Genomic DNA, 10,463 nt, shown 5'->3' on the forward strand with positions numbered 1-10,463 from the left:
AAGAAAGGGAAAAAAATTAATTTTCTCCACTGGAGTAAATCTGGGTACATCAGCTACTCTAAGATAGGCCTAATGTCGGTAGTAGTCGATCAACAAATGAACTCCGCAGTTTGTTTGTGTGCACTTATTTGGTTACTGTTTGGTGGGATTTTTTTTGTCCCTCTTCTTGTTGGAGTGATGTATTTTGTTTTCTATGTTTGGGGCTGTTGTTGTTTTATAAGGTTTTTTATTTGACTTTTGTGAAAGATCGTGAAGTTGTATGGGCAGGGAGAAAAAGAGAATCTGGATATACATGGGCAGAGGAAGAATATGATTAAAATATATTTAAATAAGAAAATGTATGTGGGGGAAAAAGACACTTTACTGCCACCTGCTGAACATGTCCCATAATAAACATACAAACCATAGTTCTTGAATAGTTTTCCTCATCTGGCAACATCTGCGTAGGTTTCTGCTAAGCCCTGGGTGTTAACAGAGAATTCACAAGGATTAAAGGATCTAGGCCATGTTCCCTGTAAATCTGTCCTAACCACAGACCTCTGATGACAGTGTCTGTCTACTCATTCACTTGACTTTCCCTGTGAGCATCCAGGTTTTCAGGGATGCTCACTAACAAGTCCATGCTTCAGGACCAGATTAATCCTGATCACTTCACTAGGGCCAAGAAAAATACGTACATGGATGTCAGTGGGAACCTGAGGGATTTGTATGGTGATAAATATGGAATATGAAAGGAGGAACTCAATGCTACTTCAGGACCTGATGTATTTTCTGAATTCTATAATACACTCAAGAAGCTAAAAGAAATTCATTAGAAGCAACCAAATGAGATCTTTGCAATATTGGTGGAATTTGAGGAGCTCCCAAAGGCTTGGGAGAATCTTAATGAGGAGGGATAAAACTTGGTGGAGTTCACAGATGAAGAAGGATATGGTCATGATCTTGATCTCCATGAGTGCTACCTCAGGTACATTAACCTGAAGGCATCTGAGAAGCTGGATTATATCCCATGCCTGTCTAACATTGACAAGTTATTTCACATTCCTAAAGGAAGAAAGATTGCAGAGTACAAGAGATACCTGGGGATGCTGCTGGAATACCTCCAGGATCACACATAAAAAGTGAAGCCCCTTCAGCATCAGAATTAGCTCTTTGGGAAGATTAAGACCTACCTTGAGAAGAAGTGAAATAATGGTACCTTTCATGGATGGCTGAAAGAGACAAACAGTGCCTTTTCCCTTGCTGGAGCCTGTCTTGACCTCTCTGCATTCCCTTCCTGGGAGGAGTTGGCTTCCCCGGGTCTGGACAAGTTGAGATCCACACTGTTAGCTTTAGGCCTGAATTGTAGTGGGACTTTAGAAGAGCCAGTTCAGGCTATTCAGCACCAACAGAAAGCCACTGGAGTCACTCTATACCACTCTGGTCGCCAAAAGTCCCAAACCAAAGGGCACAAAGAGACACTGAAAGTAACAAAGACATTGCTTTCCTGGAAGCCCAGGTCTATGAATATGTGGAGATTCTTGGGGAACAGTGACAGTTCACTCATGAAAATATACAGCCAAAGCAAGCCAAGACAGGAAAATGCAGGAGGAGGAAGAGCAGATCAGTGAGAACTGAAGGGAAGATGAAGAGAATGAAATCATTTACAGCCCCCCAAATCTGCCCTTAGGCTGGGGTGGCAAGCCCATCCCCTACTGTCTATATAATCTTCATGGACTGAATACCATCTACAGATGTGAGATGTGTGGAAGCTATGCCTACCAAGATCCAAAGACCTTCCAGGGGCACTTTGCTGAATGGTGTCATGCTCATGGCATGAGGTGTTTGGGCATCCCACATGTGACACAGATTGAAGATCCTGTCTCCTTGTCAACAAAGCTGAACCTGCAGAAGGCTTCAGAAAAATGGAAGACTGACAGCTGGGATAAATATGAAGACTCCAGAGGAAACCTTGTGGATAGGAAGGCAAACTAGACTTTGAAATGACAAACACTGCTCTAGTGGTGGGCGGTGCACATGTTTCCCTGAGATCTCCCTCTTCTATTTTTCCCAACTAAAAGCTTGTAAAGACTGTGGGGGGGGGGCACATTTATTTCTTTAACCAAGGGTCTTACTCCATTCCAGAAAGAAGTACTAGTGCTTGATAAATTTGCATCACTGTAACGATGTATTAGCGGCATATGTGCATTTCATCTTCTATTTTCTGGGGTTCTGAGGGAAGCGATTTGCCTTCATTTCTAAAGGGAACTCAATGGCTCACTATTGATAGGAAAAGGTACTCTGGCATGGAGAGCTGTGACTTAGGAGAACCAACACTGACAGATGAGAGGACACTCAGTGGTCCCATAGCCAGCCCTCCACTCAGGAGAGAAAGCATCCTTTTTTTTTTCAGGAATCCTGAAACACCAAAGTAGATAGTAAGATCAAACATGGCCATCATGCCAGTATCAAGGAGAGTTTGTGAAGAGCTCTACAAGCCCTAGGTGACTCACTGGGAGTAGCTGACTTCCCTTCTATCCCAGGTTTGTAATTGATAAGCTGGTAGTTGGCTATTTCCTCCTCATTTTTCTTTTCTGTAAGGGGAAGCCTCTCTCCCTCCCACTTCTGCAGCTAAACATCTTCATAAATTCTCTTTCCTTGGCTTCCATTCTTTCTCAGCCATAGACCCTCATCTCATGTTTCAGGTTCTGTCTTAATGCATCAGATACTAATGCTCAGGGGAGAAAATGTACCTGATTCCATATAAGGTACCAGAGTAGTATTTATGAATGCTCTTCCCAAGCAGGTAGTAATACCCCTACTGCCTTCCACTGCACAATATGATGGTAACTGCCTTCCTTTCAGGTTAGTGTGAAGGTCAGCCAGTTCAATGGCATGGAAGAAGTGTGTTCTGGTTTACAACTCTGGGGATTAAGAAAGTGTGCTGCTTAGGCATCCTCTTTTTCTCCATTCTTCCCTCCACGTTCTGACATTAACTCCAAACAGTCTTCACCTGAGCTGTTTCTATCACTGTCCCCTGAGGACTAACACAGTTTAGGCTCAGTGAAGACTTGGGACATTGTCTATACTCTCACACCATCCACTTAGCACATTGCCCCAAGCTCCTGAACATGTCATCCTATTCCTCTCGACACCACAGATCTCAGGTCCTCAAACTCCACCATGCTAAATCCTTCCTTAGACTGTTCTTCCTGCAATATCGTACCTAATCCCTTCCTGGTATTTGCAGTCAGCAGGACTAAACTCTCTTCCCACAAGCACACATCTCCCTATAAGACAAACATATTCCAGGACACAAGCTGTGTCTAACACACACACACACACACACACACACACACACACACACACACCAGCTTCGTTCACTAAAATACCAGTGCCTCTCCCAGTTGCCTCTAGCGTCTCATAATCTCCATATAAAATTCTCAAGGAACACATTTCTAAAAGTGAGGAAAAAAAGAGAGACTTAGTATTGTAGTAAAAGATTGATATTAGATATAAACTTGAATTGTAGTGGTAATTTTGGGTAATATACATCAAGAATAAAATTGCTTCTTAAGGACAAAAATATAAACTCATCAGTGAATATAACATAATGAAGATTTATTAAGCACTGGAGAGGTGGCTCAGTTGATAAGAGCACTTATTGCTCTTTCACAGGACCAGAGATGGGTCCCACCACATATATCATGGCTCACAACCACCAGTAACTCCAGTCCTAGGAGATCCAATGTCCTCTTCTGAACACCACAGGAACCAGGAACATATATGATGAACATACATAGCATATGAATGCATGCAGGGGAAATACTCATACATGTAAAGATTATAAAATTAATATATAAAGACATATTGACCCACATAAAAGCAAACATGTACTGGCACACATTCAGGTACACACAAAGAACCACATGATAGTGTAGACCCTTCTGACAACTTTAACGTTGCACAAAGCATCCAGATAGCACATCAGTAAAAAAGCAGCATACATGAGCAACACTGCAGATCAAATGCACCAAATTGTGCAAGAACTTTCCAACCTACAATGAGCACACTGCACTCTCCAGGACAGATCTGCAAGACACAGAGCAGGTCTCGGCCTTAGAAAGATGAGCTCACAGCTAGAATCAGCTCAGACCACAGTGGAAGGAAACTCACATTCAGTAAATGAAAGGAGAAATGGGACCTCTCATAGCTTCATAGGAATTAAACAGCACATTTTCAACAACTAGCGGGTGAGGGAAAGAATTAAATAAAATCAGGTCAGTGAGGAGGTGATCCAACAAGAGAGGGTGAGGGATAATTCGAATGTTGGAAATATGGACACAAAGAAAACACAATATACACAGGTATTAAATTTTCAAACACTTAAAAATGTAAACCCCTGACTTGGTGTGGTGGCTCACAGCTTTAATCTTAGCACTTTGGAAGCAGAGGCAGAGGGATCTCTGAGAATTCCAGAGTTGCCTGGTTTACATAACCAGCTCTAAGCACCGACAGGGATACACAGAGAAAGCCTGTCTGAAAACAATAACAAAAGTAATTAAACCCATAAATGTAAGAAATAGATAACAATGGAAAAATTAAAAGTAATATCAGAAATGTAAAAACCACAAAATAGAGCTGGGGTGTGACTCAGGATTAGAATAAGTTTTTAGGATACTAGAAGCCCTCCATCATTCCCTAGCACCAAAAGTAAAGGGAAATAAAATACTTCAACTGAGCTCTTTTTCTCTTTAACTAGATATCCAAGCAGACACTAACATGCAGATCTTCATTAAGGCCATGAATGACAAGACCATCACACTCTAGATATATCCCAGTCAAACCATTTCAAATGTCATGTTAAATTCCAAGACTCAAAGGCATCCTACCTAACCAGCACAACTGATATTTGCAGCCCAACAGACGGAAGGTGGCTGCATCAAGGCCAACTACATCATCTAGAAAGATTCTGCCCTGCTCCTGGAACTGCACCTTCATGGTGGCATCATACAGCCATCCCTTCGTCAGCTTGTCTATGAGTACAACTACAACAAGATGATACAGTGCTGCCCACAAGTCCTGCTCACACCTGCACCCTTGTGTGCTCAACTGGCACAAGAGGAAGGGTGGCCACGTGAACAAACTGAGCCTCAAAAATGTCAAATAAAACTATGGCTTTGCTTGGTCTGGAATCCCATGGAAACCAGTAAATTTTTGCTTTTCTGAAGCAGAAAGAAAAAGGAAAGTGGACATGGTAAGGGTTAGACTAGTGAGGTGCCTCAGTGTACACATGCCTGCAGACAAGTCTTAAGTCCTGAATCTGATCCACAGAATCCATACTATGCAAAGAGAAAACTGACTTGTGAACTTTCCTCTGAACTCCACATCCGTGTTGTGGCATATGCACACACATACAATCACACACACACACACACACACACACACACACACACACACTGAACAAAAATGAATAAATACATTAATGTAATTGAAAAGTTGCAATGGAAAGAACAAACATCAAAAAGAATGAGAAATAGTGATGCACATTTGCAACCCATCACTTAAGTCTGTGAGGAAGAGGATTCTAAATTTCATTCCATGAAGATGTACACAGCAATACTTTTTTAAAGAAACCTTCTAAACTTTTGAACAGGAGGATATATCCCACATAAATATGTGAAAAGAAACCAACCAAATTCACATTTAAATTTGTATTTGTTGGCAATCTTACCAAAAGCAATCTACAGATCAAATGCAATCCCCATCAAAATACCAATACATTTCTTCACAGACCTGGAAAGAACAATACTCAACTTCATATGAAAAAACAAAAAACCCAGGATAGCTAAAAGAATCCTGCACAACAAAACCACTTCTGGAGGCATCACAATCCCTGACCTCAAGCTCTACTATGGAGCTCTAGTAATAAAAAAACAGCTTGGTATTAGCATAAATACTGACACGTGGATCAATGGAATCGAATTGAAGACCCTGACATTAATCCACACACCTATGAACACCTGATTTTTGACAAAGAAGCCAAAACTATACCGTGGAAAAAAGAAAGCATCTTCAACAAATGGTGCTGGCATAACTGGACATCAACATGTAGAAGATTGCAAATAGATTCATATCTATTGCCATGCACAAAACTCAAGTCCAAGTGGATCAAAGACCTCAATATAAAACCAATTACACCGAACCTGACAGAAAAGAAAGTAGGAAATAGTCTTGAATGCTTTGGCACAGGAGACCATTTCCTAAATATAACACCAGTAGCACAGACACTGAAAGCAGCAATTAGTAAATGGGACCTCCTGAAACTGAGAAGCTTCTCTAAGGCAAAGGACACAGTAAATAAGACAAAATGACAGCCTACAGAACAGAAAAAGATTTTCACCAACCCCACATCTGTGAGAGGGCTGATCTCCAAAATATAAAGAACTCAAGAAACTAGACATCAAAACAACAAACAATCCAACTAAAAAATGGGCTATAGAACTAAACAGAATTCTCAAAGGAAGAATTTCAAATGGTCGGAAGACATTTAAGGAATTGTTCAGCATCCTTAGTCATCAGGGAGCTGCATATCAAAATGACTCTATGATACCATCTTACATCTGTCAGAATGGCTAAGATCAAAAGCACTGCAGACAGCTTATGTTGGAGAGGATATGGAGCAAGGAGAACAGTCCTCCACCATTGGTGGGAGTGCGAACTTTGGAAATCAGTGTGGCAGTTCCTCAAAAAATTGGGAATCAGTCTTCCTCAAGACCCAGCTTTATCACTCTTGGGAATGCTCAATCATACCACAGGGATATATGCTCAACTATGTTCATAGCAGCATTACTCATCATAGCCAGAACCTAGAAACAACCTAGATGCCCGTCAACTGAAGATTGATTAAGAAAATGTGGTACATATACACAATGGAGTACTACTCAGCAGAAAAAAACAACATCATGAAATTTGCAGGCAAATGGATGGAACTAGAAAATAGCATCCTCAGTGAGGTAACTCAGACTCAGAAGGACAAACATGGTATGTACCCACTCATAAGTGGATACTAGCTGTAAAACAAAATATAACCAGACAACAACTCACAACTCTAGAGAAGCTAGTTAATAAGGAAGACCCAAAGGGGGACACATGGATCGCCCTGGGAAGGAAAAACAGATGAGATCTTCATGAGTAAACTAGAGATGAGGGGTGGACAAAGGAGGGTAAGGGATAGGGGATGAGAACATAAACAAATGAAATGGTTGAGCTGGAACAGGGATGGAGAATGAAAGCAATGAAAGAGATACCAAGATAGACACAATGATAAAAATACCATATTATGGGGATAGAGAAACCTGGTGCTAGTGAAGTTGCCAGGAATCCCCAAGGATGACCCCAGCTTGGACTACTAGAAATAGTGGAGAGGGTACCTAAACTGAACTGGCTTACTCCAGTGATCAGACCAGAGAGTTCCCTAACTGTCGTCACAGAGATTTTCTCCAATGACCGATGGAAGCAGATGCAGAGATGCACAACCAAACACTAGGCAGAGCTCCAGGAGTTTAGTTGAAGAGAGAGAAGGGGGATTCTCTGGCAAGTGCATCAGGATCATGATGGGGAAACCTGCAGAGACAACCAAACCAAACAAGTGGAAACTCATGAAAGTTGGATCAATGGCTGTGGAGCCTGTGTAGGACTGGACTAGGCCCTCTACTTAAAGAGACAGTGGTGTAGCTTGATCTGCTTGGGGTGCCCTCTGGCTGTAGGATCAGAATCCATCCCTGGTGCATGAGGGGGTTTTTTGGAGCCCACTACCTATGATGGGGAACCTCACCTCGGTGGTGTAGCCTTGAGGAAGAGGGAAGGGCTTGGACTTGCCTCTACTGGATGTGTCTCTCCGTCTTGCCTTCTTGGTGGGGGGATTAGGGAGTAGGTTGGGAAGGTGAGGCTGGAGGGGTGGGAGGAGAGAAGAGGGGGATCTTCAATTAATGTATAAAATGAATGAAAAAAAATTCTATAAATAGAATAGAAAAAAAAGACTATAAATAATTTTTAAAAGGAAAAAAAAGAGTTATGCAAGCCCTAGATGACTCTCTGGGGAAGCTGACCTCCCTCCTTGTCTGGGCTTGTGATTTCTAACTGGCAATTTCCTTACCTTCTGACTTCCTCATTTCTGGCACAGGAAGCCCTGCCTACTCCCTTCTCTTCTTCCACACTTCCTGGCTCTGTTTCTTTTCCCTCTGTTACTTTTCTATCTGGGCCACAGTTCCTGATATCACACTGCAGATAATGTCTCAATGCCCTCAGCACTAATGCTCAGGGAATCACATAATCTGGCTGCTCTGTAAGGCATTAATCTATATCCGCCCCTCCTTGGAGTACAACAAAGGCAGTGCCCTGTCTTTCAGGGTTACTGTGAGAATCAACTAGTTCAGTGGCATGGGAGGATTCATATATAGATTCTTATTTCTGAGCATATGAATCAGGGTGGGAGAGTGCATTGGTTAGTTTTTTCATCTTGAGGTAGACTAAAGTCCTTGGGAAATAGGCAACCTCACCTGAGGATGTGCTTTGATCAAATTACATGTTAGTCATGTCTGTGGGCAATTTCTTGATTAATGATTCTAAGAGACGTCAGAACCTGATGCTACTCTCTCAGAGGACAACATATGGAAGCAAAGTTTGAGACTCCTGACGTGGTCACTTGCATCTGAGCCAGAATGTAGTTTGCTGATTTAGGTATAGGAGGAGGGTCTATAATTTCACAGACACTGGGCATCTTTGCTGGATCCAACCAGCCCTTTCTCTTCTCGTTCACTTTGGTGTTGCTCATTGCTCCTCGAACAGCTTCATGCAGAAGAGTCTGAAGCGTTACTAAGTATTGGTAATGGTTGAAGACAGGACAACCATTTCTTCCCTGAGGCAGAGACAATAGATTCTGCTCATGCTTCAATTAGCAACCTGTTCCCCTCAACATGTTGCATGACTTCCTGTAAAGTAGTGTTGTGCACAGAGAAGAAAGGACCTTAGAGAGTCTGGGCTGGGTGGTGTCATGTAGCATGCCAATTCCTTGTATGTCTCCCACTGACCTCCAATGTAGTATCAGAGTATCAATTTCTAGATTTACTTTAGGCATCATGTTTCTGGACCAGGACATATCTCTTCCCTCCATGGGCCTACAAGATTCAGATAAAAGTCTGACAGGACCAGGTAACATTTTCTATGAGGACTGAGTGAGGTGGTATATTGATGGCGTGGACAAGTGTAGTCTCCTAAGATCTGCTCAGCTGGTAGTTCTGGTGGCACATCCTTTTAAACTCAACACTTCTGAGGCAGGAGATGATGGATATCTGTGAGATTAAGAATAACCAGGTCGCCGGGCGGTGGTGGCGCACGCCTTTAATCCCAGCACTCGGGAGGCAGAGGCAGGTGGATCTTTGTGAGTTCGAGGCCAGCCTGGTCTACAGAGCGAGATCCAGGAAAAGGCGCAAAGCTACACAGAGAAACCCTGTCTCAAAAAACCAAAAAAAAAAAAAAAAAAAAAAAAAACCAAAAAAAAAAACAAGAATAACCAGGTCTTCATTGTGAGTTTCAGGACAGCCAGGGCTCTGCAGAAAGACCTTGTCTTGAAAAAACCAAAAGCACAACAAAAAAACAAAACAAAAGGATCTGCTTAGGTAGAGAGAGAAATTGAGTACAGGCTACCTAATTAACTGGACATTCAGGTCTAGAGAATAGAACTTGTAACCTAATCCGTGCTGTAAAGAAAGCATCACCTAATTGTAAATCAAGAAAAAGAAATTAGAAGAAACAAATTATAGGCTAAAACCTCCCATGAACACAGCTGCAAAATCTACAAAAATATTATTCCTGCATCCTGTAGAGACAGTCCTGAAGAGCAAGTAATCTGTGGCACCATATTCATGAGACTTTGCTACGTATTCTATAATGTTAACAGCGTGATAAACATTTACTAAATGTGAGTTCTTCAGATGATATCCTGCTGTTAGCCATGAGAATGTATTATAAAATGAAAAGAACACCTTCTGAAAAAGTAGAATTTATCCATTCATGTAAATCCCATCCAACATTGAAAATATATGGTATTGATGATAGTAACAAGGTTAAAATTTAAAACATACATAATGGAAGCAGTTTTTGATGAAGAGTATTTGTCAGTGTCCCACAGCCATTTATCATGAACAGTCACAGGAAATTTGACACAGGGAACCTCCTGAGTCAGACTAATTAATGTACCAAAATACTGACGTTAGTATCATACTGAATGGTGAAAAAGCAGAAATTTTGCATTAAGTCTTGAAGAAATTAAGAGTCACCTCTCTTCACACATTTTCAGCTTTGTACTTGAAGACTTAGCTAATACAGAAACAGAAGTATAGGATAAAAGAGAGAGAGAGAGAGAGAGAGAGAGAGAGAGAGAGAGAGAGAGAGAGAGAGAGAAATAAATACCACTGTCATTG

The 10,463-nt window shown here is 41.6% G+C and overlaps 1 pseudogene; it reads left to right on the forward strand.

The window, feature by feature from the left end:
• The first annotated feature begins 602 nt into the window (after positions 1–602).
• LOC131902963 (splicing factor 3A subunit 3-like) lies at positions 603–1,974 on the forward strand (annotated as a pseudogene).
• The last annotated feature ends 8,489 nt before the right edge of the window (positions 1,975–10,463 follow it).

Source organism: Peromyscus eremicus, chromosome 1 (assembly GCF_949786415.1).
Source record: "Peromyscus eremicus chromosome 1, PerEre_H2_v1, whole genome shotgun sequence".
Lineage (NCBI taxonomy): Eukaryota > Metazoa > Chordata > Mammalia > Rodentia > Cricetidae > Peromyscus > Peromyscus eremicus.